We start from the raw sequence: 26,462 nt of genomic DNA, 5'->3' as shown, positions 1-26,462 counted from the left end.
ATGCTGCTTAGTGACGTCAGAGGAGGCTTCTCGGAAGAGGTGGTGTCTGATGAGGGGAAGGCCTGCACCCCAAGACAAAGTAGGGGAAGGCCGTTGAGGGAAGGGGCCAGCTAGTGCCCCTGTAAGGACAGGGGGGAGGCCTGGCCGACCCGGCACCTGCACGCCTTCCGGGGAAGCACAGCCTGTGGGGAGGGGAAGGGCAGGGCTGGGGCAGCTGGACGGCCCCCGTGAGAAGCGGCAGAGGCGCACTGGCTCTTGTGTGCCCTCAGTGACCCCCGCCAGGGCCCCAGGAAGAGCTCGCTCACAGCCGTGAGAGCGCTGGGCTGCAAGGGACGGGTGGGGGGCTGAGGGCAGAGTCCAGGGACGAGGGAAGGAGGCCTGTCACAAGGGAAGGGGTGGGAATGGGAAACGGGGTGAGACCGAGAGAGGTTTCCCAAGTGCCACCAACGGTGGAAGGGTGACCGGGACTCCGAGGGTCTTTGGAGGGGCAGGTGATAGGTCCACAAGGGAAGGCGCTGAAGCAGGGAAGGGAACAGGGGAACAGACGGCCCAGGTCGCCTCTTGGGGGGATACCACAGGCTAAGCTTTCAGAGCAGAGGGGGCGCAGCACAGTGGGAGGGGTCTCTGGGCCAGAACTGAGCTTAGCTCGGCTTTCCTCTCACCCTCAGCTGTGTAACAGGCACACCCAAGCTGGTGGCTAAAAGCAACTTTGTTATTCTCCTCACGGGTCTGGGAGTTTCCTGGCTCCCTTGGGACACGCCTCCCCGGATATCCACGTGGCTCCGTCCTTTGCCTCTTTGCTCCACTGTCACCCGGCGTGGCTCACTCTGGTCCGCCCCTGCCCTGAGGCTTGACCCCCTGGCCCCGTTCCTCCTGCCCTGTGTTCTCTTGTTTCCACTGCACTTTGTCGGCTTCCAGCGTTTCGTACAGTTTATTTATGAGGTCATTGTATTGCTTCGAGTCCTGCCCTCCCATTGGCTCCAGGGGCGCGGGGACCTGTGTCGATTCCATTCATTGATTGTATTCCCATGCCTGGCGCCTGGGCAGTGCTCCATAAACACAGGGTGAATGAGTGAGCGAGTCCCCTGGACGCCGTCCACCTGCCACCTGATCGGAGAGGCGGCCTGTGGTCATCCCATGGAAGGTCATGTCTCCTTCCAGTCCCTTCTCTCTCGTCACGCCACTTCATGGTGCACCAAGGAGCACTTACCACTGTCTCGTGATGGTCTCGTAATGGCCAGTAACTGATTTGCTGGCTCCCCTCTGTCCCTGTAATGGAACGTGAGCACCCCGGTTGCGGAAACTTCTCCATCTCGCTCGAGGTCCCAGCCCTGCCACAGTGCCTGGCACGTAGCAGATGCACGAGTCAAGTTTCGGGACGTTTCTGTCCAATGCCCTACACTATCAGCCTGCTTTCCGATAAAGCCTGAGACTGTATTCCCAGCCACGCCTCCCCCAGGCCTCCGGCATGCCAGCCCTTGGTCAATATTTGCCGAAGGATGCTATTTCCGCCTACCTGCCTTAGGTGGGGGCTGCACGGTAGGGCGTCAGAGTCTCTCTGTGAGCACGGTGGTTCTTTCGGACCAGAGAGCCCAGGGGCAGGAATGTGCGGCTCCCAGAGCCCGCTCCTGCCCGGCCCATCCCCAGTTCTACGTTCCACAGCTTCTCAGATGCAGCCACGCACCAGCCCTCAGGGGCGGCAGGGCTGGGCCTCCCCATAGCCCTCCACCTGAACGGTGCTGGCCGGGCAGAGCCCTCCCCGGGGCCGGCTCAGCTCTGCTGCAGGGACTCACATGGCTGTGTCTGCCTTCTGGGAAGTTGGATTATCACAACTCCCCAGCAAAGGGGTCCTGTTTCCCTTGAAGTGCCAGGTCTGCTCTGCCCCCGTCACCCCACACCAGCTGTACCTGTTACCCGTAGAACCTGTCATGTATCGTGCCTCCCCGTATGCCCCCAGTACTCCCCTTTCATCCTGGAGAAGTCTGACTCAGCTCTTAAAGTTCAGCTAAGGAGCCACCTCCTCCAGGAAGTTGGCCCTGCATGCCTCCCACTAATCTGCATTAAATGCCTCTTCCCTGATGTCCCAGGGCTTAGACTCGCCCATGTGTGTCCCACGAGGTTATGAGTTCCCTGGGGGCTGCAGCGCCGAGTCCAGTGACCAGCATAGAGTGGGTGGGCAGTGATTGCTTGTGAATGCAAGAAAGAAGGAACGGAAGAATGGACGAGTGAATGATGTTCTTGCAGCAGCTGTATGGGCAGAGCCTTGTGCAGCCTCGACTCACCCGTTTAGTCTATGAGGACCGGTCTTGTGCTTTCTCCGGAACCCTTTAGCCCAGTGGTTTCAGCTCGAGTGGTTTTTATTTTTTACTCCCCAGGAAACGCATGTCAATGTCGGCAGACACTTTGGGTTGTCACAGCTGGGGGAGGCGCGGCGTATCCTACTGACCTCTAGTGGGCAGAGGCCAGGGATGCTGCTAAACCTCCTCCAGGGCCCCGGACAGCCACTGCCGCAAAGAATCACCCGGCCCCAAAGTCAGTGGTGCTGGGGTCGAAGCCCTCCCAGACAGTTTGTGAGGTTGCCCCGTCCATTCTGAGGTCCCCAGGGGAGACTGGTTCCAGCACGCTGTGTGACAAACCGTCCCAAAGGGTCTGGCGCTGCTCTCTGTGATCCCTCGAGTGTCCCTGGGCCAGCCGGGCAGTTCGTCTACTGGGCTGGGCTTGGCCGGCCTCCGAGTGTCCGTGGGTTGCTGGTGAATCAGCCAGGGGCTGGCTGGTTGAACTTGGCCTCCTCCGGGAGAACTCAGCTCAGTTCCACACTGTCTCTGGTCCCCCAGCCGGCTGACACCATCACTTCTACCACATCCCATCGATCAGAACAAGCCACATGGCTGAGCTCAAGTCAGAGCGAGGGGAACCGCTTCACCTCGGGAAGGAAGCTGCCTAGTCACTTTGCCGAGGGGTGTGGGGATGGGGCGCGAGGCAGGGCTGGGCTCGGGTGTGCGGCCCCTGCCCTCGAGGATCCAGTGCCGCCGGGTTTGCCCTGGCTCCCCAACTCCGCTCACAGCCCCAGCCACACCGAGCCGCCTGAGAAAGTGGCACTCAGCTCCCCCCAGCCGCTCCTGTCACGTGTGCTCTGGCCAACTACTAGCCTCAGACGCCTCCCCACTGAAGAACTTCACCCCAACACTCACGCATGCACGCACTTCGCCTGCTGGGCACCTCCGCCCGGCTGTCTGGACATGACCCCCCACGTCCCCAGCACAAACCCACCCGCCTTCCTGAACTTCGCCTCCAGACCCCTGGGGTCCCTACCTCTGCGAAGGCCCCTTTTCCAAGTGAGGTTGTAGTCACAGGCTCCAGGGGCGTGGGCGTCCATGTGTCTCCTGAGGACACCCTGACACCAACCGGTTGGAGAGCTGCTGCTGGCCCTCTGGTCTTGCTCCTGCGGTCAGCCGCCCACCCCTCCCCCATGCCCCGATCTGTTTTTAAAAAACAGTTGGGGACGAGGGTCTCATGCCCTCACGGATCGAGGAGCAAGCGCCCACCTCCAGAAGGGACTGAGAAGCACAGCTGGGCTGTTACAGAACAGTCCGGGGGACGTGGAGTCCAGCACAGGGAATGGAGTCCGCGGTGTCCCCACGCCTGTGCACGGCGCCGGGCGGGGCGGGAGGCGTCGGGAGGATCACTGGATAAGCTACGTGGCACCCACGTGCTGGGGTGGGCGCCTGGCACTAAAGCAGCCTGTAGGCCCACCCTGATGGGGCCATTAAGAAATGATGATACAAAAAAGGAATTCGCCCTGGCTGGTGTGTCTCAGTGGATCGATCGGGTGTCGTCCTGGAAACCCAAAGGTCTCAGGTTCGATTCCCAGTCAGGGCACAGGCCTGGGTTGCAGGCCAGATGAGAGGCAACCACACATCGATGTTTCTCTCCCTCTCTTTCTACCTCCCTTCCCATAAATAAATAAATAAATAAATAAATAAATAAATAAATGCTTAAAAAAGGAAGAACCCACCTGCGTTTCACCCGTCCCCATGCCCCTGCAAAATAGGTGTGACCTTTGTCACATATTGGAACTGTGTCTCTCTGAGGCTTTTTCTGGAAATATCCTCTTGTTAGCTCTGAAGCGGCACTGGGTGGAGAACTGGGCAGCGCGCCCCCCTCAACCCTTTAATCTGTGTCACCCTCGGGAGCCCACTGCGGCCATGCCCGGCCGACACCCGGCTGTGTCTTGTTGGAGAAGAGAGAAGCTGCGAGCCGGCAGTTTCCGCAGCTGTTACACAGCTCCGTCACGGGCTGGCTTCAGTGAAAGAGGGTCAGAAACATCTGGGATGAATTTTTAAGCATAAATGTGGGTTTTAGGAGCCGTGGGCTGGAGAGAATCGGGGCAGAGAGTCTTGGGTTTCTGCTGGGACCCAACGTGTCCATCAGGGCTAGAGCTGCGCTTGGGCTGACTCCTTCTGGAATGTTCCGGGGGGGGGGGGGGTGCAGCAGAGGAGGTGCATAGCTCAAATGCTGGCGGTGGCCGGCTCCTTGGGTTTGAGTCCCAGTTCTGCCCTTTGCCAACTGGAAGAGCTCGGGTGGGGGGGAGGAACACAGGCTCTCTGGCCCGCTTTCCTCCTGTCTATCCAGGGGGAATGGGTGTGGCCGCGCTGTGACAGTCGGGACGTGTAGGTCACGCCGCCATAACAAACGACCCTCCAAGTCTCATTCGCTTGCAGCAAAGGGTTATTTCTCGCTCTCACTCCCCGCGTCCTTCCAGAAAGCATTCCCCCAGTCCAATCCCCCCAGTCCAATCTCACGTTGGACCCGGCTGGTGGAGCTCCGATCAGGAAACCCACCGGCCTCCCAGCAGGAAAGAGACCAGGAAACCAAGGCGTCTCTTCAAGCTTTTACCTGGAAGTGAAACAATATCTGATGCTCACATTTCATTGGCTGAAATGTGTCACACGCCACCCTGGGTTCAACCGAGAACGTGTCATTCTTACCCAGGGGTGCGGGGCTGCAGCGGGGGGACGTAACTGGACTGCGAGTCGCTCTTCGCGCCAACCCTGTACTCTGTTGCAGGGACCCCATGAGCTGGGAGTAGACATTCGGCACTCAGTACAGGTGTGCGCAGCCTGGTGCCTAATTAGTGCTCAGCGAGTGCTGTTACACTGGGGTCACGGCGTGGCCCCGGCCCCGTCCAGCCCCGGCCAGTGCGCCCTCCATCGCTGCCCGGGGCCCTAGTGTGCTCTTCCTGCCCCGGTGAGAAAGGAGAGGAGAGGGGGGACGGGCCCCCTTGGTGAGGCAGGCTGCTCCCTGCGACCGGCTCTGCTTTGGGAGGCGTTGTTTTGAACCAACCCCGAGGCCTCCTGCATGAAGGGGGAGGTGGGTGTTTGCCTCCCTTCCCAGGTGGTGCGTTTCTGTAAAAATCAGACCCCCCCTTCCGTTCCGTGAGACCCCACACCTAGCACAGCACCAAACACACAGCGGACCAGGGCTTGTGGGGGAGGGAGGGAGGGAGGGAGGGAGGGAGTCCTAGGCTCTGCTGAGAGTCCTGAACTAGCTCTCTTGAAAGAAAGAAAAAAAAAAGCCTTCGTTTGTAGCAGGTGCCAATTCCTGTGGTGTAAATACTCTCTCCCAGACTGATTGTAAGCCAACAAGAGACGCCATGAACGTGGCAGTGGGGAGAGGCACGGGGTCGTCTCCAGCGAGCTCCGGGAGCTGGCTTTGGCACACACTTGTGTCCGTCCCCTCTGTCACGTCCTCACGCTCTGCCAAGGCAGAGACAGCCCACTCCATCAAAGAGCAAGCCATTCCTTTCCGAACTGTGGTCTGTCACCAAACCCTCACATTAAGTGGCCGATTAATGTCGTCCTTGGACGAGAAGACTGGAACTAAGGTATGTAGACTGTTCTGCTGTGTGGTCTCCAACACGTCCTTCACCCTCTCTGGGCTCCAGGGCACGAGAATGATGAGAACGGGAGAGTCGCCTGGTTCAGGCTGGTCCCGGGGGATGATCACCCCGTGCTGGGGGCGGGGCAGGAGACGCTCTGTGGTCCGACTCCGAGCGCGTGTCCAGTGCAGACTTCGGGGGACCACTTGGCATGGCGCTCCCCTTCTAAGCATACCCGACCTCGTCACCAGCCAGAGTGACAAACGTGCTTTCAAATCCTCCCACAAAAATTCCAAAACAGCCCAGCCCGGAGACCCAGCAGCAGGTAACCAAGAAAAACAAAGGAGGAAAACAAAAATCGCCTTATTCGGGAAAGTTCAAGCGCGGGCCAGGGCCCATTCATACAGTTTTAGGGCAGTGAAAGGAATGGAAAATTTCGCTCGCTCACGTCTTTTTGAGAAAGCACCCCCCCCTGCATTGCCCCCCCTCTGGCGCCGCCGTGGGCTCCAGGGGCCCTGGTCCTGCAGCAGCGTGAGTGTGGACCTCCCTGGCCACTGTCCCCGCCTCCTCACCTCCACGTACTGTGATGACCGTTGGGTTTCATCCGTGGTCTCCGCAGGGGCCAGACAGGCATGCTGGCTCTCCAGTCTGTGTCGGAGGCTGGTGACCTTCAGGGCAGGTGGCAAACTCCCTGTCTTGTGAGGGGGGCCTGCTTCTCCCTGAGGGTCTGTCTGTAACCTTGGGAATGGGCGGCAGGCCCCACCGGGGATGGCCGGGACCCCCAGCCCCCGGGAGTGAATGAGCTCTCAAGAGCTGCGAGCGGCCTGGTGGCTTCTCTTCCAGGGGCTCTCCTGTCCAGGCCCCTTCATCCTGCCTCTCTCACCCGTGGCCCCAGGCGCCCATCCCGGGGCTGGGAGCTGTCCTGCTCACTCAGGGCTCCCCTGCTGCTCTCATGGGTCATCTGAGACCCTCTCCTCCACCCCCCAAACCCGGTGCACCCGTAAACCTGGAGAATTCCTTCTCTGTCTCACTTCTCCCTCTCTCCTGCTACTCCCAGAGTAGCAGGTGGTTGAGGGACAGGGCCCCTGGTCCACTGTGACACAGGAGGAAGTCCGGCTTCTCACCCACCGCTGTCACACACAGGCCGAGCTACGGTTTCCACAGGAAAGCAGCTCTGATGAGCTGGCAGGTGCTAGGTGCAGGCCCTCAGCGTGGAGCCGCGGGGTTTGAGGGTGAACTTGCAAATTACCCTTCTCTGCCCGGGATACGCCCACACGCAGCAGGGTCCGTGCTCCCCTGGGCAGCAGCGATGGCCTCTGGAGGGGTCCCCCCACTTCCTCTCTGGCTCCCTCAGCCCGTTCATCCTCCCTCCGACCACCAGTGTCCTTCAGATGATGTTAATCAGAATGGAAAGGAGGCCAGTGGCCCCCGGGCGCACAATGACGATATGGGAACCCCGGCCGGTGGAACATGCTCTTTCCTTTCCTTTGTCCTTCCTGGTTCCTTCCTTCAGAGCGGGAATTCTCTCGTTTAATTATTTGTCTCCTGCTTCTCACCATGGAGGTTTCAAAACATGGCTGTCTCTTTGACATCCGTTTCCTCTCCCTTTCCACCCCCTTCCCGGCGCTCCCCTCCTCTGAATGAATGCAGGGGGACACCGTGGGCTAATGCAGGCTGGAGACCAGGGCGAAGGTCCCATCCTTCCCACACCTCACCCCCCCCCCCCCCCCCCGCCTCTGGCTCCGTGCACGGGGCAGAGACCCAGGTCTCCAGCCTTCCCCAGATGACTCGTGCCAGCTCAGTGCTTCTCAAACCTGAGCCTGGGTCGGAACTCCGGGGGCCTGTGAGCATGTACAGTGCGGGGTGGGGTGGGGGTCGGCCACTCCTGAATGTCTGATTCAGCAGGCCGGGGCGGGGCCCGAGAACTCACACTTCTACCAAGTTCCCAGGAGCGGCTGCTGGGCCAGGGACCACACTTGGAGAAGCACTGGTCTGTTTGTTTGGTTTTGTTTGTTATTTTAATCCTCACCCGAGGACATGTTTATTGATTTTAGAGAGAGAGGAAGGGGGTGCTGGCGGGGAGAGAGAAACTTTGATGTGAGAGAGAAATATCGATCCATTGCCTCCCATACATGCCCTGCCTGGGGATTGAACCCGCAGCCTAGGGATGTGCCCTGACCCAGGGTGGAACCCACAACCTTCTGCTGCACAGGACGGCACTCCAACCCACCGCGTCACCCAGCCAGGGCTGCTGCTGTGCTCTGTCCCATAAACACCAGTGGTCTGCATTTGAGACCATTCTTCAAGGTTCGCTGCTGAATTTTTTTTTTTTTTTTTAGGCACTCTTTGCATAAAAGAACAGCAGCCTCGGGGGTAGACATGGAATTGCTGGGGTCAGTTCCTTCCCAGGCAGTGAAAATTGAGGTGTCGCAGGATAGGGGTGGCCGGGTGGGGTCTGTGTCCTTGGCTTGCCCCAGGGAAGTGCCCTGCCCCCTCGGTGGGTGACACCCCTCAGGCAGCCCGCCGTGCAGGTGTTACCTGCCCCCAGATTAAATGTCAAAACCAAATAAACACACAAGAAAACCTTCTCTGTGCACCCTTTCACCCCACCCACCACCCCCACACACAGACAGCAGTCTGGCCCCCCCACAGCCCACGTACGTGGGCTTCTTAGTATGGGTGTTTGCTGCTTGCAAGCCAGCCGATGACCCTGCAGGGTCGGGAGTCGAGTGGTGGCTGCCCGGGGTGAATGTAGGAACTGGGACAGGCCCCAGGAGGGGACCCGGGGAAGGCATAGGTCTTTCACCTGGCTGCTGCCAGGGGTGCTCACTCCGAAAATTCAGCGAGCTGTTCGTGTCGGGGGGCGGGGGGGGGGTGCGCTTTTCTGCACATGCTCCGCTTCCGCACGTGTTTAAATGAACTAGTGTGAAGAGAGACTCTGAGCTTCGTGGTGGCCCGGTGCTGCCCTGCTCCTCGGTGTGAGCGATGTCCTTTCTGTCTGCTCTTGGTTACGGATGTGACCCAGGTCATCGGCTTTGCCTTGGGCCTCGGGGGAAAGGTGGCTTTGTCTCCGTGTGAAATCTGGCATCAGATCTGCCGAGCGCCGGCAGGCTGGATGGGCCCGAGAGGAGCCCATGTCTGTCCTGTGGGGCTCAGGTGACCCGGGGTTGGACACTGGTGATTGTCAGCTGCCCAGAGCGAGCTGGCTTGCCCTGAAAGTTGCCTCGTGGCCCTGGTCATGTCCTAGCAGGAGCCCCAGGCTGCTCCCCCATCCCCTGCCCCCTGCCCCAGGCTGGGGTGGCCAGCTCCAAAGTCAGGGACAAAGACATTTTTAGGAGAGCGACTGAGAAACATTTTGGCAGCGTCTCCGGATCAGCTGCAGCCTGTAACTGAGCTCAGGGTGAAGCTGGAAGGCATTCGCAGCCGGGGAAATTGACATGAGGCATCTAATTACCAGTGTCATCTATTTCAGGGACACCTGGGACCCAGGTAGAGCATCTACCGGCTCCCACGTGTTCCTCCAGCCAGTGCGGGGAGCGTGCGGCAGGGGGTTCCCTGGATGGCAAACGGGGCCAGGGAGTTCCGGGGGGTGTGCGCATTAGCCCAAGAAGACGCTTTGTGGAGCTGGCCTTGTTTGAGGTGTCGGGGAGCACCCTGCGATTCTGAGCTGGGAGCACAGTCAGCGTGGTCTGTTTGAGCTCAGATCCAGAGGGTGAACAGAAGTCACAGGGTGCGGAAGGAAAGAAAAATCACCCCCCGGAATGTGCAAAGGCCCTGGGGCAGAAGCAAGCAGGAGAGAAGGCCGGGTGGCCAGGGTCCAGAGGGTGACGGAGCAGATCCAGACCCCGCAGGGCCTTGCGGCTCGATGAACACATTTGCATTCCTGCAAATCAACAGGAAATTATCGAAAGATGTTAGTGAAGACAGAGCTGGGGCAGGAGCGGCATCGACAGGATCCGATCTGCGTTTAGAGAGACCATGCTGCTGAAATCCTCCCCCCCCCCCCGCCCCCCGCAAGGCTGCTCCGGGGCGGAGGGAAGACCGAGACATGGCCTGTCTCTCCGGAAGTCCACGATCCGGGGCAAGAAATGGAAACACGCCATGTCAGGAAACACGCAACCGGGCCGGTGAGCTCTCTGGGGAGCGTGTCCACCGGAAATCCCACGGGAGCCGCAATGCGCTCGTTTTACCCTTCCCAGTAGCCACATTGTTTTTTAAAGTAAAAAGAAACGGGTGCAATTAATTTTAATACATAGTTTATTGAACCCAATATATTTAACGCATTTTCACTTCAGCATGTCATCAACGTAGAACGTGATTCATGAGACATTTCGCATTTTTCTTGCATTGCAGCGGTGAAATCGGTGTGTGTTTTACCTTTCCCTCCCATCTCAATTTGGACCGGCCACGTTCCGAGCGCTCAGTCGCCACGTGAGTCCGGTGGCTGCCGGCTCGCACCGCGTGGGTCTGAAGGAAGGGTGCTGGAGACCGTGGCTTGGCCTGAGGCTCTCATGCAGGGATGGTGGGAAAGGCAGGAAGGATGTTCCCCCCACGTGACGCAGAGCAAACCCAGAGTGGGGGAGCCCGAGGCCGTCCGTCCTGTGCAGCAGTGTTCACAGCGGTTCGTAACAGCGGAGTGAGGACCAGCCTGACCTCCCGTCCACAGAGGAAGGGAGCGCCTGAGTGACAGGTTAACGCCAAGGAAGGCCGGGCGGCACGCCCGCCAGGATGGTAGACTGGAAAAGGTGGGGAGTAGCGAGTGCCGGCGAGGAGGTGCAGAAGCCAGAGGGAGCGCTAAGCACTGCCGGCGGGGACGTAAGCGGTGCCGCCGCCACCGTGGAAAGCAGCCCTCGGTTCGGTGGGTTGAACGTAGAGGTGCCGCCTGACCCAGCAACCCTGCTCCCAGGTACGTGCCCAGGAGAACCGAAAGCAGGGGTTCTAGCAAAAACGTGTACATGAATGATCTCAGCAGCACTGTTCGAGACAGACCAAGGTGGGGACACCCGGATGCCCATCGGCAGAGGAAGGATGAGCAGACTGTGGTCTGTCTACACCAGGGACCGTGACTCAGCCGTGGAAAGGGACGGAGCTCTGGCACCCGCCACAACGAGGATGAACGTGAGGACATGATGCTGAGCAAGACACGCCAGACACAGGGGCCACGCAGTGTGCGATCCCATGTCTAGGAAGCGTCCCGAAAAGGCAAATCCATCCAGACGGAAGCAGACTGGTGGTGGCCCGGGGCGGGGGAAGGGAGGAGTGGGGAGCGACTGCTTCACGGGGTGATGGGAACGTTCTGGAATGAGACAGAGGTGACAGTGCCTGACAGCAGGGGCTGGCCAGGTGGCACCGCTCCTTTGTGTCATTCTGCTTGTGGTCCGTGGACCCAAGGCAGCAGGGGGGCCCGGGACGGGGAGAACACTGTTGCAGCCAAGTAAGATGACCCCGGTGGGAGCTGAGGCAGGGAAGTAAAAGGCCAAGGCGGCCCGTCAGCCCTGGTAGTTACCCGGAGGTGGGGCCAGCTGCAAGCAGGGAGTGGAGGCCGAAGGACTGAGTGGGGGCGGGGGTGAGTGAGGGACCTCCGGCGGGCCACATCCCCCAGAGGGTGTGGTTTGCCGGAGTCTGTCCGGGAAGCAGCAGAGCAAGAAGTGTATGCAGACACACCACTCGTACTGATTTGGGAGGCAGGCCGAGAGGGGTGCCTTCCGACCTCAGACCGCTGGGTTTCCCAGTAACAACGGGCTCTGTGTCCTCCCCGCGGCTCCGAGCCCCTCGCCATCAGCCAGCTGCCGCCTCCCACAGCCTTGTGACGCCGAGAGGAAAGGGGGGGGCCTTGGCTGGGGTCCAACCTACCCCGCTCACAGCCGTTCTGTTCCAGGGCCAGATGCGTCCTCTGGGAGAGCTGAGGGTGCCCTGTGTCCCCTCCCTGGTGGATTGCGCTAATGGCCCCAGTTCTTCATCTCTTTGCAGCCACACCCTGTGCTTCGTAACCAGGGCGCACGGTGGCTGAGAACAGCCTTTTCAATAATGGGTGCCTGGAGCGCTGGACCTCCAGACGCAAAGGAATGAAGTTGGACCCGTATCTCACAGCATGTACGAAAGTCAACTCAAAATGGATTAAGGACTTACACATAAGACGTGACACCATAAAAACCCCGAGCCAAGGGTTTGGGTGCCTGGGCTATTTCGGGAGGTGATCCCAGGGAAAAGCCGAGGGCAGTGGGGACAGTGAGGCAGGGAGGGAAGGGGCATAATAGGCTGTGTTTGGGGCAGGTGACTGCTCAGTAGCCCATTAAGGAGCTTGGAAGACGGGAGGGTCCATGCCTTAGAGCCACCCTTGGGGGTACACCTGCCCCACAGCCGGAGGAGGGCATGGGCTCTGGGGCGCGTCCAGGCCCGGGGCTCCCAGAGCATCAGTGTTGCCCCGCCAGTCCCTGCAGGATGCCAGTGGGAAGACGGGGAGCTCACTGGGGGCCCATCTCAACTTCGGTCCTCCGTTCGATGAGCCCACGAGCCCCGTGGGAGCCCTCCCCCCCTGGTGCCAGCCTCTACTCCACCAGCCTATTTGTGCAGCGGGCGTGAGCTCAGCATTGTTTGCTCTCTAAATCACGCGTCTGACTCACTGACAGTGATTGCGGCCGGTCGTCTTGAGCTCATGCTCCTGGCCCTCGGCTGACGGGGCCTGGAGGGTTGCAGCTCCAGGTTACAACCTCCGATAGGATGGAGCTTGAGTTCCAGGCTGCCTGCTGTCCCCGCGCCCCCGGGATCATGTCGGTGCCCAGGGCTCAGACTTTATGACCTCTGCTGCTTGGTGACCGCCTCCCACACAGGGCCCTGAGTGGCCTGAAGGTGAGCACAGACCTAAGGGCACTGGCCAGGCAGGGCGGGGCTGGGTCACGGTTATCCAGGAGCCAGGGTGGACCGGTGTCCTGGGTCAGCCTATGAGCCGGGCTTGGCCAGCAGGGCTTGTCACCCAGCCCAGGGGGAGGGTTTATTTGCCTTCTTTTCACGGGCTCAGGGAGGGCAGAGCCTGCCTGGGCACACTGCCAGGGGGCCACCCTCCTGCCTGGCCACTCTGCCTCGGGGAAGGCCCGCAGCCTTGACGCCTACGTGGTCTGGACAACACCGTCCACATGCACAGGGCTCTTGTGGTCAGAGAGCAGCCGCCGCAATAGATGAACCAGGGTCTGCCAGGACAGGCACTGCGGGACCCTGCCCGACGTCAGGCAGGAAACCAAAGGGACTTGAATGAGATAGGCCACAGCAAGAGAGGTTGAGAGGTTGCTTCTTCAATTCTCTTTAATCCAACCGATTCTGACCAGGGAAGAGAAAGCCTAGTGCTAAGGAGTCATCAACCCTCCTGAGGACTTCCCAATTGCCCCCCACCCCTGCTTTTCTTTTAACAGGAGAGAGCAGACCTCAGGCTGCAAATCTCCCAAGTTCATCCTCCTTATTGCAATTTAATAACCTTGTTTCTCCTTCATCACGTCTAGTTTTGCAGGTTTTACACATGGCACGGTTTTCCATGCATGGGATTCGTATGACCTTTTCTTTTCAATTATTGTAAATTTGTTTCCTTCCAGCGAGTCCTTAACATGCTTTGTAAATGATAGTGCGGGTTGAGGTCGGCGCGCTCCGGCCCTGGTGCAATGCGGTCTGTAGCCTGGGGTTTGTCAGTGAGGTTTTGGTGGAGCATAGCCACGCCCATGGCTGACACTTCCGTTACTCTGGCTGCTTTAACAGCCCCGGGGTGGTTCCAGCAGAGATGGCCTGGCCCATGAAGCTGGAAATATAGGCCCTCCGACCCTGTACAGGAAAAGTTTACCGATCCCTGGTATAGGTCCGATACAGCAAAAATATGGAAGGTGATAAGCAAATGGCTAAAGTTTGGAAAGTACTGAAAAACTAGACACATGAGTTCCGTTGACAGGACCTTTGGTAATCATTTGTCTGACGGCCTTATCACCCTGAGATACCGCCAGGGTGGCCGTGTGAGCCGGAATCGATGTCATGTGTTCCTTCCCAGCTCTGGGCGGGCTGCGACTGGAGGAGTCGGCTGGGAATGGGGACAGGGGTGTGAGTGTCAACTTCTTCCCTCTCTTTCCCTGCCTGGTCAGACTTTGGTTCTCTCTCCTAACTCGGGCCCCAGGCCTACGCCCGGCTTCCCACTTAGTCCCCTGGCAGCTTGGAGCAACCCTCTTTTTCTGCTTAATTACTCAATTACTGTGTCTGCCTCCAATTCAAGAAGCATTTACTGAGCTGAATCTGAGTCGGAGATAAGAAAACGAAAGACACCACCTGTTCTTAGGACACCTTAAATCTTGTGGGACTCACCACCACCAACACCACCCCCATCACCCCCCCCACCACCATCACCCCATCACCACCACCGCCGCCCCCATCACCACTCCCATCACCCCCCCACCACCATCACCCCATCACCACCACCCCATCACCACCCCCATCACCACCCCCCCATCACCTCCACCACCACCACCACCACTGTCACTACCTCCATCACCACCATCACCACCCCCATCACCACCCCCATCCTACCACAATCACCATCACCCCCCCCCCCCACCACCACTGTCACCACCACCACCAGCATCTCCCATCACATAAAGGAGCCAACATCAGATTGCCTAAATGCTTAAAGTTCCCCAAGGGTGTCACGGGCAGATTTGGAGATAGAGATACTAGCAAACCCCTAACTGGCCATAGCACCAACCCCCTTGGGTAATGTCCACAAGGAAGGAAACAGCTCGGGGTGGCCCCTGTCACAAAGACAAGTCTTCTGTGGCTTTTGTTCAAATTCCCAGGAAAGGCACTGGCGGCCACGGAAGTTGCGCATTACATCTGAGAGGCTCACAGGTGCATTCTTTCCCCCGTGGATACATTTGCTCACTCTGATCGCGGCACTGGGAGGAGACCCAAGCGTCAGCGAGCGCGTCCCTGGCGGCACTAGGAACAGACACGTGACCAAAGCTCGGAGGGTTCTCATCGTCCAGATGCCAAGACAAACACACCCGTGGTCATCGCCGTGGGGCTGGCGGCTGGTGGCTCGAGTGCCGGAGGAGGGGATAGGAGAAAAAACGAGAGCCCAGCACAGACCACAGCCTTCCTCATCAACCCTTGCCCCAAAGGTGCTGTGGAATAATTGCCCCGAGTTCCTCCTGCAGCCCGAGGGCCGCAGGCAACGTCTCGGCCCCTGGAGTCGTGGCCACGAGACCCACGGTTGGCAGCAATCGAGAAAAAAAAGGGCGAGGTGCGCCCCAGGCAAGTGTCCATCTCAGGAGGGGCGGCCCTTGGCTTCAGCCAACCACGCTGGCAGAGCCGTATCTGGGTGAAAGGTGCCAGGCAAGGAAGAAGGGTGAGGCGGAAAGCGTCGCGCCTGGAAGAGTTAGAGGCGGGGAGGCCGGGCTGGAGCAGAAGAAAGAAACTGGACGATGACTGGAGACGCATTGTCATTGTCCCCTGTGGTGGCCTCTGGCCTCTGGTGGCTGGTGAGCGCTCGAAATGGGGCTCGTCCCCCCAAGGAACCGGATTTCAGTTTCATCGCAACACCTTTCAGTGTAAAAGCTGGTACTTCACGCAGCGATTGGAAAACTTGCCCAGCGTGCCCGGGACAACGCTGGTAGGTGAACCCAGCCTTCCGGCTGTGTGTTTTGTAAAATATACCATTGTGTTACCAATCGCAAAACTGACATTTGCAAATTTCCAATGACAATGTAACCTCCAAAAGGACTTGTATGTTAGTACAAAACACATCAGATTTCAAGGACTTAGTACCAAAGAGAAAGGTCTAAATAATAGGTTTTTAAATAGCAGTTGTGTGTTGAGATCATATTTTAGGTCCATTGGATTAGATAGCACATTATTTTTATTTTTTTAAGAAGGAGGAACTGAGCTCCGTTTATTTCCAAGCGCCGTTCGCTCTGTATGCCAGGCTCCTTCCAAAGACTGCAAATAATGTAGCATTAAAATTAGCGTCACCTGCTTCTCTTTCCTTTGTGGAGGTGGCTACAGAAAATTGGAACTGACGCAGGCAGGTCAATGCACTTTCTAGTGGGCGAGGCTGCTGCGGTTCCCACCGAGCCGGGGGGCTGCCGGCGCTGGTCATTGGCTCCGGTGCCGTCCAGACGTCAGGAGTAGATGTGCCGCCAGGCCGTTCCTCGCCCAGAGAGGAAGGACGGTGTAAATAGGAACATGAATCATAAGTTAGAAATCTGGCAGCTCCCAAGTTATCACCGACTCCGGAACCTTCCGTAGAGTCTCGATTCCCCGAGGAATCTGCGGGGAATCCAAACTTGGACCGCCCAAGGCATTGGACCCGACCAAGCCCGACTTCTCAAGACCCCCAAAGCCCTGACTACGCTGGCCCCTGCCGACCCCAGGGAGATTTTGAAGTTCAAGATACATAGACACAACTTCTGTAAATCTAAAATTAGTTCCAACTAAAGAGTTCATTAAAAAAGTATGTGGCAAGGCTTGCACCTGAAACCAGCCAGAAGCATCTCATTGTATGGCCTCGACACACCACTTGGTACTTTTCAAAGACGCCGTTTTCTTGCCCTGGGCTCACCCACGTGGGAGCTCCCAGCCCCGCGTGGCTCTGGAGCCCTTGAAGTGGGGTGGGACCCGTGCGTCCTCACCGTAGAATACGCGCTGGATTTCAAAGGCGCAGGGTGAGAAAAAGCAGTGAGTGAGTAGCCTGTGTGTGTGGACCACCTGCTGAAATGATAGCGTTTTCGATGGGCTAAATGGTTAGAGTTTGCTTTCACCTGATTCTTTTACCCTCAGGAACTCAGCTGTCCCCGTTTCCGCTGGGTGGGGCTGACTGGGAGCCGCGCCTCTGCCCTGAGGGCCTGATGGACGCCAGAGGTCCTGCTCCCATCCGCCCAGGGTGACCGCAGCCAGCTCCCTGAAGCTACGTCGGCCTCGCTTCCCTCCTCTGGAAAGTGGGTACCCGGGGCGGGGGGCCCTACTCCGGGAGCTGTCCCAAGGACTGAATGGGAGGCATTTTGTGCCTTGCGTATTACAAGTTCTCAATAAATAAGTAAAATGTGACTTTCTGTCTCTAAGCCCCGTCCTTGCACCTGCTCCTGGGTCCGACTCTTTTCTTTCCTGCGGGTCCTGCTTTCTCTCTCGTCCCTCTGCAGCACTGTGGCCCCTGTTCCCAAAACCTTCCCGTCCCCCAAGATGCTTGGCTGCCCCCAATGCTAAAAAAAATACTTTCACTTGAACTTGTCTTACCACTTACTGTCCAATTCCCCCTCATGTGAGTGGCCCAAATTTCGTTCCTCTGCCCCTTGGAAGATCATCTTTAGGGCAGTTTTAGGTTTGCAGCAGAACTGAGCGGAAGGTACAGAGGTGCCCCGTGTCCCCCCGGCCCCCGACGCGCACAGGCCCCCACTGTCAGCGTCCCCACCAGGTGGTACACGTGGCACAACCGAGGAGCCCACACACACTCGTCACTGTCACGCAGAGCTCACGGCGGGCACGGGGCTCACTCCTGGACTGCGCACCCTGTGGGCTGGACAGACAGACAGGTGCCCATCACGACGGTCTCAGCCAGAGGATGCTCACCGCCCCAAACCTCCTCCGTGCTCCGCCGGCCTCTCCCTCCTCACCCCTTCCCAGCCCCTGCCACCCCCTGATCTTTTCACCAACACCTTAGGTCGCCTTTACCAGAAGGTCACATGGCTGGGATCCTACAGCAACGCAGCCTTTTCAGGTTGGTTCTTTCACCGAGTGATGTGCATTTACCGTTCCTCCGAGCCCCTCACGGCCCGGTGGCTCATTGCCTTCTAGCACTGAGTAGTACCTGTTCCGTGGCCTGCAGGGACTGCGGCGTATTTATCTACCACCCGCGGAAGGACGCCTCGTTGCTCCAGTTTGGGCAACGATGAACAAAGCCGTCGTAAAGACCCATGTGCGGGCCTGGGTATGGACGGAAGTTTTCAGCTCCTTGGGGTAAACACCCAGGGGTGCGGTTGTTGGACCCTGGGACTGCTCCCCCACTTTTGATTTATCTGCCCCCCTCAGGACCCCGGCAAACCCCGCGTCTGCCCTCATCCCTAGGCCAAAACCATCTTAAAACTTCGCCAGCGACTTTCCTCGGGGCATGCCTCTTACCCTTCACCCTTCAAACTTCATCCTTCTCACCCCTTTAAGGATAAAACCACAAACGCAGGAACGCCTTTTTCAGAGCTCATTCGTTACTGCAGTCAGCGTGTCCCTGCTGGTGTCGGAGACGTTGCCATTTCCTGGAGGAGCGGGGCCGGGCGGCGAGGTGGGGGGAGGCGGGCTCCATCCTTGATCTCTAAGCTCCACGTGGGGGTGTGAGGCCGGTCGCGTTTGGAGTGGCCGTCCTTATCTGGATGGAGGCTAGCGGTGCCCTGCGCGGGAAGAGGCCCCCCTGGCACCCCTCCAGCCCGCGGTCACCGGAGAGTAACGCCAGCGTCTCCAGTCCAATCATTTCTTCCTGCCACATGTGCTCAGCAGTAAACAGCTCTCCGGGACCCAAATAAAAAGGTCTTTATGGGAGAACAAACAGAAGTAAATGCCAGAATCCAATTTAAATGAATAAATAATCCCCGTTCCAAAGGCTGCAGGCCACAAGAGTTGGGATAGACGAGCCAAGCGGGCTGGTTTCTTAATTCAAGGGAGGAAGCGAGATCCCAGGCCCTGTCAGCAAGCCCCCACCTCCAAACCTGGGGGCCCAAACCTGAGGGTCCCGCCTTCCTGAGGGGCAAGCGGACAGCGCCCTGAACCCACGAGCAGCCTCCCAAGACACACATTCAGAAACAACGGCGAGTGGGCCCGGGGGCATGGGTGTCCCAGGGGCTGCCATGTGGCTGGGGCCCGGGAGCTGGCGCTGTGCCCAGGGCGGGCTCCAGCGACTGCTTTGTTGTGTCCTCTCAGCCTTGCCGGCTCACGCATCCCCTGCCAGCCTTGGGGACGCGGCTGCTCCCTGTAGGGGCCTCCGTCGCCCCATCCCTCGAGAAGCCCCGCCGGATGACCCCTCCTGCAACGATCTGCTTTACTCCGCGTTTTACTTCATGTCGGAGGCTCCCGCGAGGCCTCTGTTCCCTCCCATGTCTGCTGTTGGCGGCGGTGACATGCTGCCTTCTCCCTGCTCTCTGCCAAGACATCAGCCCCGTCCCGGCCTCCTTGGCCTCAGGGCCCCGCGCTCTCTGCCCTCTCTCTCCGGGTCTCTTGGCTTCAGCTCACCCTGACCGGCCAACTCCCTCTCTGCCCCTGGTCCGAGAGCCCAATAATGCGAGCGTGGGCCAGAACCTCACACGGGGAGAAGCTCAGACTTTGCCCTGCTCGGGAGCCACCATGGGCGCTCCGGTCCTGGCCAGGGGCGTGGGTGCAGCAGGCACCTTAGCCGGACAGGCAGGTCCAGTTTTTCTGCCCGGCGTATCCACCCATCCACTCCGCCAACGTGTGTTAGGCCTTTCTTCTGTGCTGGGCTGGGAAACACGAGAGAATTGCACGCCCTCCTTGCCTTGGAGGAACTCCCAGTCCAGAGAGAGACACAGAACCACAGCAAGACACAGCGAGCAGGACGGGGGCAGCCAGCCCCCAATAAATTCCTGCCCCCACCAGACTACATTTCCCAGCACCCCTTGCCTCTAGGGGGTCATGTGACTGGTTCTAACCAATGGACCATGGGCAAGAATGATGTGGCCACTTCCAGGCCTGGCCTCTAAAAGCTCCTGAGAGATTCTGCAAGCTCTTTACAGACTCCCAGCTGGACACGCAAGCCTCGGGGGAGGGTGCTGGGATGGAGCCACGACAGGGAATGAGCCTGGGCCCCCAGATCACTGTAGCAGAGACCGCACCGTACCAGCACGCATGGGGGGCACACATCCCCTGCGTTAAGCCACTTAGACTTTAAGGTTGTTATTAGGTGGGGTCAGGGGTCCTCTGTTCAGTACAGCAGCTGCAGTAGACCGATGAGGGACGCTGAAATCAGTGGGCGGAGACAGCGTGACAGGGAGGACCCAATTCCAGCAGCATCCGGCCGTAGGTAATCCGTACACGGCAATGAAGTGGACGCAGGCCACGGCGGAGAGGGAGCCGTGTGTTCTGAGGGCACGGGTGGACTGGGAATGCAGGTGGAGAGAGAGTCTCGAGTAGGGGGTGGCACGCCTAAGTCACACGGGGCGAATCTGTGGGAACCCAGGTGGAGCTGCCTCGGGGTCCCGGGTTGGGCGGGAGGCTCGCACCAACGCTGCGGACAGGGGTGACCTGAGCCACAAGCACACGCAACGAACAGTTCATAGGGATTCCGTCTCCCACCGTGGGTTTTGGCGGCACCAGTGTTTTTTCCTCCGCCTGGTCAGGAAAAATTACAAGGAATTTCGGGGACAAAAAAAGCTCAAGTATGTCTTTAATCTCCAGAGCACAGGCGGCAAACACGAGGCCCGCAGCCGCATCCGGCCTCCACCTTCATTTATCCGGCCCTGCACCTTGTTTCTCCCCTGCGGCAGCGCCGAGCTCCCTGCCCCTAGTTAAGGAGCAGTTACGTTTTTTCAGCCCTAAAATTACATTCGGCCCTTTGCAGGCAACGGCGAGGCTGATGTGGCCCCCAGTGAAGATGAGTTTGACCCCTGCCCTAGAAGGTTAGATTGTTCACAGCTGAAGTTGATCTTTGGTTAAGAAAAAAAAATTTGTTTCTGCAGCTAGAAAAATGTGAGTTAAAAATGAATATTCTCAGCTGAAACAAAATTTTAAATAGATAGAAAGCCTAGAACTATTGCTCCGACTCCCCCGACGCCCGCTGGGGGCGCCTTTCCGGGCGCGAGGGCTGGAGCAGACCCTCACCTCAACCCAGCAGGTTGCTGCCGGCTCCCTGTCCTGCAGGAACAATGTGGCATTTTTTGCGGGAAATGGGGCGTCTGCCACTCCGGCCCATCTGTCACACCTCCGGCTTTGATTGAAAGTCTGGCTTTCAGGGGCGGTGGGCACTGTGGCCGCCAGCACGGGGGTGGGGAGCCCCGGAGAATGAAGGCTGTGTCTCTGCCCAGCACACTGAGCTCTTGTGTGGGAGCCTCGGAGCCAAACGGAAAGGCACGTCCCGAGCCCGGGGGCCCGCGTGGGGCTGGCCGCCTGGCCCAGCTCTGGGCTCCCTGAAACCTTCTGGTTGTTTCACAAACACTGGGGGATTGGTCCAAATCCAAAGACGGTGTTTTCCAAGTTATGCCTTCCCCCTCGATTTAACCCTCCATGTAGCCCTGTGGAAATTTAACCTTCATGTGGGTATGTGTGTGTGAGTGTGTGTGAGCATGTGTGTGCTTGTCACATGTACATGTGTGCGCGCACACACGTGTTACAGGGGAATAGCAGAGAAAGGAGCCAGGAGATGAGTGCCGAGTACAGAAGAACTGTAAGCAATAAACTCAGCTCCGTTCCCGTCGCCCTCAGCCATGCAAGAATACATTGGAAACGTTTTTTAGGGTTGACACTATATCGTTTACAGCAAAGAGGAGCTGTATGGGCTGAACTGTGTCCCCCAAAACTCCGGTGCTGACATCCCAATCCCCAGCACCTCAGAATTCGACCCGATCTGGAGACAGGGCCGTTGCCGATGTCATTAGCTAAGGCGTGGCTGCACCAGTGTGGGTGGCCTGATCCAGTGTGACTGGGTCCCTTAAAAAGGGGGACTTGGTCCAGGACTCACAAAGGGTGGAGCTTACTAAGATGCACTCAGACGGCTCTTCCACTGGGTCAGCACAGTCAGGAACCTTCTGCCTTTCATGGAACGTTCTAGCTGTTGGCAGGCCAATTGTCTCTGCCCTCCAGGACAGAAAATGAACGAACCAGCATAACATGCATGAATGTGAATGAACTTACAAAGTTAACATTGAATCAAAGCAGCGAGCTGTATAGCTCGGGTGGTTGGAGCATCATCCCGACAGGCCAAGGTTGCGGGCTCGATCCCCGGTCAGGGCACATACAAGAATCAACCAATGAATGCATAGATGAGTGAAATAACAGACCTCTCTCTCTCTTTCTCTGCCCCCTGTCTTCTCTCTAAAATCAATTAAAAATTAATTTAAAAATGTTTAATGCAGCAACTTGTAGAACAATAGATACAGTAAGATATATACATGCAGCTTAAAAACATACAACGCGTAATGTTCAGTGGTGTGTCCGGGCACATGTAGGAAAGTCGAGTGAATGAAAAGTGCAGGAACAACTCACACAAACCCAGGCTGAGCATTCACTCCGGGGGGAACCCGGGACTGCGGGGACGGAGTTTCTTTCCTGACCCGGCAGCGGGTGTGTGGCTTGTTGTATGAGTCTTGAAATCTTTCTGGTCATCTGTCGCTTCCGCTTTGAAAAGACAATTGGGGGACGGAGAACGGGACTGAACCTGGCAGACCTGTCTCTGTCTCTTCAGTCCCCACCTCCGTGGGCACACGGCCTCCCCCCTGCCGTGGGTCTTCAGACGGCCGCCCTTAGGGCCGGGCCACCATGGGACCTCACGTGGACTGGACCACACTCACAAAGCCCTTATTTCCAAACAAGGTCACACTCATGGGTCCCTGGGCTCGGACCCACGTGTCTTTTCGAGGGGGACATGGTTCAACGCGTCATGGGCCCTTATTCGCCAGTTACTTGGCCCGTGTGAGTGTGTGCACGCGTGTGTTCTTCAGCTGCTGGTCCAGAGCATGCCACTGTCGAGTTGGGTCACGCTTGTCGAACGCCCTAGCCTCGAAATGCACTCACTGATGCGTCACAGCGGCCGGGACGGCACAGAATCACAGACCCCGGGTTAGAGTCTCCGCCCTGGCCGCCCGCACGCTGGCCGCCAGCCTGGTCTCTCCCGGTCTGAGAGCCACGGCTCTGAAGTTCTTTGGCTCATTCTTGTCCCAAAAGACACCAAGCCCACACTCGAGGCAGAGGTGGGGGGTGCCGGTCTGCAGGCAGGGCTCAGAGAGTGTCTTTGGAAGACTCCAAAGGTCTCTCTTTTCCCACCAGCCCCACAAAAGGGGGATTCAGAGCTCCGGAGGTGACCAGACAGGTGGAGCGGGCGATAGGCCGGTCTGTCTGCCAGGAGCAGAATGGGCCGATTCATCCCCAGGCTCTGCAAGCTGGCCAGGGCGTACGGACCTGAGGCCGGCTCTGCGGGGGCCCAACAAGTGGGCGCTGGGAGACTGGTTCCCGGGGCCTCCAGGGCACAGCCCCCTCAGGAGGAGAGGAGACGGCCAGGGCTCTCCACAGAGCAGCAGGCCGAGGTCCGTAACTTGGAGCCTGGGGCGAGGGCTCCACAGGCTGGGTGTGTGCGAGGACGGTGCCCGCCTGCAGCCTGGGGTCGCCCGAGGGTGCAGGCTGGGGCAGCCCGTCCAGCCCCTGAGTGGGTGTGTCCCCGGTGTCCTCAGGTGTGCTCCCATCAGGGACACCCCCTGTGAGTCAGTGCTGTTGCCTCATGCCACCTCATGTGACCTTTCCATGACCCAGGGGCAGGGACAGGAAGGGGACTCTTTGTAGCAGGAAAGCCACACCCTGCCCGGTCTTAGGGCTCTGGCTGCTCCGCCTGTTTGCTTTCAGAGACCCCATGCTGGGGTGGGGCCTGCGGTGTCCCCTGCCAGAGGCCACCTCCTCTGGCCTCATAAGAAAATGTCCTAAGGTCCCCCTTCCCGCCTGTCACTTGGCCTCGTAGGCTTGTTGCCCTGGGGCACCTGTGCTGCCCCTCCACTGGGGCTGCTGAGCGCAGAGATTTCCAGAACCAGGAAGCTAGAGAAGGCTGGGCCCAGGTGGGGTTTGCGACTGCCCCGGGGTCTCCAGGTGCTGGGGCTCATATATGGGGGGCCACATGGGCTGTGCCCAGGCCAGATGAAGACTGAGAGTGGCCACAGAGGGGTACCCCACCCCCGAGCTCCTGCTACGCTCCCCTTGCTCCGGCTGCAGAGACCTCAGGATGCACCCCACTGTGGGTTGAAAAGAAACCTCTAGAAGGCACGCCCAGCACCCCCTCACCATCCAGCCTGGAGCCAGGCATACAGGAGGATGGCGGTCAGAGTGGCAGCTGCCAGGGAGCCAACTTTGAACTTGAACTGTTTTGAAATCCAGCTTGTAAATCTCCGGCTCGGCCCCGGGGGACTCACCTTCAGGTCTGGGCGTGGAGTTTGCAGGAGAGGCCTGGGGTCCCAGCACAATGTGGCCTTCACAGGGCCAGGGCGTGCGCAAGGGCGAGCGAGCACGCGTGTGCGTGCCTGGGGCCAGAGCGCCGCGGACCGTGCCAAAGCCAGGGCGCCAACATCTGGAAAGTGTCGGGTTTAATGCCCGAGCCGCGGGCCCGGGTCAGCCCAGAGTACATGTTTGCTTGCAGCCACAGCTGTGCAAACTCCCGCCCGCGGGCTCTGCTGGGCCCCGACCAGCCCCTCCGAGACAGTGGCCCCTTTGTCAGAGTCCATTCCAGCCCCCGGTTCAGAGTCACCGGCCTGCCACGGGCCCCACCCCGAACAGCTGCCGGCAGCATCTGTCTGGGCTGCATTCACTCCACCTCGAGAAGGAAGTATTGTCACTTGGGGGTACATGCTGGGGCTCATCCACCAGACTTCCCCCCTCCCCCAGGGGCCCCCATGTCCCAGCTGATATCCCACCACTTCAGAGTCCTTGGGTGTCCCAAACACCCCAGGGAACATTGGCTGTCCCCCGGGGGAGCTGTCTCAGCTTTACTGGCTCCTGTGGCTGTCACTTGGGAAGTCCTTCCTATGGGGATGGGGTGCGGTTTGTGTTTGGAGGGTGACGAGGGCGTCCACATCTGTGCACAGTTGGTGGGTGCACCGGAGACCCCTCAGAGCCGGCCCATGTCTCGGCCCGGGGCCAGCACAGCTTGGGACGGAGGCCTGTGGGCGGAGTTCGTTTGGGAATGGGGTCCCAGCGAACAGGCTGGGCTCGGCACAAGGGTTGCATTCAGGAATCACCTACAGAAAAAAACCAAACATTCATATACACATATATATGTGCACACACTTTCTGGAGAGAAATGCGCGGGAGACAGGACCAGTCCTTCTGGAAGGCAGTGATGCTCTTCTCAATGTTTTTCACTTAAGGATTCAATTTAAGCCAACATTTATTGACAACCTACCCTGTGCCCGACACACTCCCAGGTGCTGGGTAAAGTCCCTTCCTCCATGGAGCACAGCAGACATGGAAACAAGAGACCCTGTACTTCTAGGTGGAGTTACGTTCTGTGAGGACCAGAAAGCAGGGTGACAGAGGACATGGTGACGGAGGACAGAGTGACTGGGGAAGGAGGGATAGTCAGGGAAGGCTTCCTGAGGAGGTGGCATCTGAGCAGAGCCCTGAATGGTGAGAAGAATCTCTTGGTTCCAAGAAAAACAACTCACTCTCCCCTTCCGCTTAGATAGAAGCCTAGGCACCAAGAGCAACTGCAGCAAAGCCACTTCTGGGGCCCAGGCGAGAGGGAAGATTCTAAGAAGCTTCCAGACGTCCAGCTGGCTTCCAAGGAACATCTTGACCGGACCCTCGACACTGGCAGGTGCCAGGAGGCTCACGGTGGGTACACAGTGTCGGTCTGAAATGGAGGTATTTTCTTTAGCTGGTTTTTCCTTGTCTTTTTATTTTAGCTCTCAAGTTTCCATGTCCACCAGGAAACCCTGGGAAATTATTTGCTTAACAAGAGCATTCGGCATTTCTCAAAGTCTTTTTTTTATTAGCCTCCTTTCCTTTTGCTCTTGTTTCTCTTCTCTTTCTTTGGATTCAGAGCAAAAACTTTCTACCCACAGTGATATTTCCCCCATGAATAGCTAAGTAGGCGAGAAAAACAGGGGCGGTAAACATGGTGGACGCCGGAAGGCAAGGTCATGGGCAGCCTGGGCAGCTCCTGGGGGCGCCTCGGCAGGGGCTCCACAGTCAGCTGGCCAGGCGAGCTCCACAAGAGGTGTCCTTCTTGCCAGATGCCACTGCTTGAAGTCCCTCAGGTGGGAAGTGGCAGTTGCAGAGGTCTTGCTCAGCACGTCTGGGAGGGAAGAGAGAGAGAGAGATGCTCTGGTCCCATCTGACGTCAGTCACAGGACACCCACCCAGCGGCCAGCGGGGGACACAGGCTGGGCCCCCTTCACCTGCAGTACTGAGTCCAGCCTGAGGCACAGCAGCCTGGATCTACAGGGATTAACCTTGGCCCATGGGAATTAACCTATAGCTGTGGAAATAAATGGTGATTAAGGCCTTGAACGTTTTACCCAAAAATCTCCGAATCATAGAGCTGTCCCCCTCGCCCCAAATCTGATGGAAAGGAAAAGGAAAAAAATCTTTGTCATCTGTCTGCTCTAACAATCGGAGTTACCACACTTCAGTAAATTAAGATGAAAGTGGCTCATTTGAAATTTTTATCATTTTTTATTTATTTTTCAAGATGACATTCCAATTAAACCTCTTTTTCCCCTTTTGTTTTAAAATTATGGGATTTTTGACTCTGTGTCAAGTGGGTTCACCTTGGGTGCCCTGGTTCTGGCTCCTCCTACCTGTCCTTCCCTCCCTGCGTTTGACCCCAGACTGGGTCCCAGAGATAGCTAGTTCATGGCCCTGCCTGTTGTCC

General features: G+C 58.2%; 1 long non-coding RNA gene across 2 annotated transcripts; it reads left to right on the top strand.

Moving 5' to 3' along the window:
- The first annotated feature begins 12,415 nt into the window (after nucleotides 1-12,415).
- On the top strand, nucleotides 12,416-16,948 carry LOC123480436 (uncharacterized). Of its 2 annotated transcripts, XR_006656451.3 has the most exons (3): nucleotides 12,416-12,727; nucleotides 14,701-15,515; nucleotides 16,682-16,948. It is a non-coding gene; the product is annotated as an uncharacterized lncRNA (long non-coding RNA). The 2 variants fall into 2 exon arrangements; XR_006656450.2 differs by lacking the exon at nucleotides 12,416-12,727 and having other exon boundaries at nucleotides 14,496-15,515.
- The last annotated feature ends 9,514 nt before the right edge of the window (nucleotides 16,949-26,462 follow it).

This window comes from Desmodus rotundus, chromosome 7 (genome assembly GCF_022682495.2).
Source record: "Desmodus rotundus isolate HL8 chromosome 7, HLdesRot8A.1, whole genome shotgun sequence".
In the NCBI taxonomy this organism is placed as follows: domain Eukaryota; kingdom Metazoa; phylum Chordata; class Mammalia; order Chiroptera; family Phyllostomidae; genus Desmodus; species Desmodus rotundus.
This window is presented reverse-complemented; position numbering and strand designations above follow the sequence as displayed.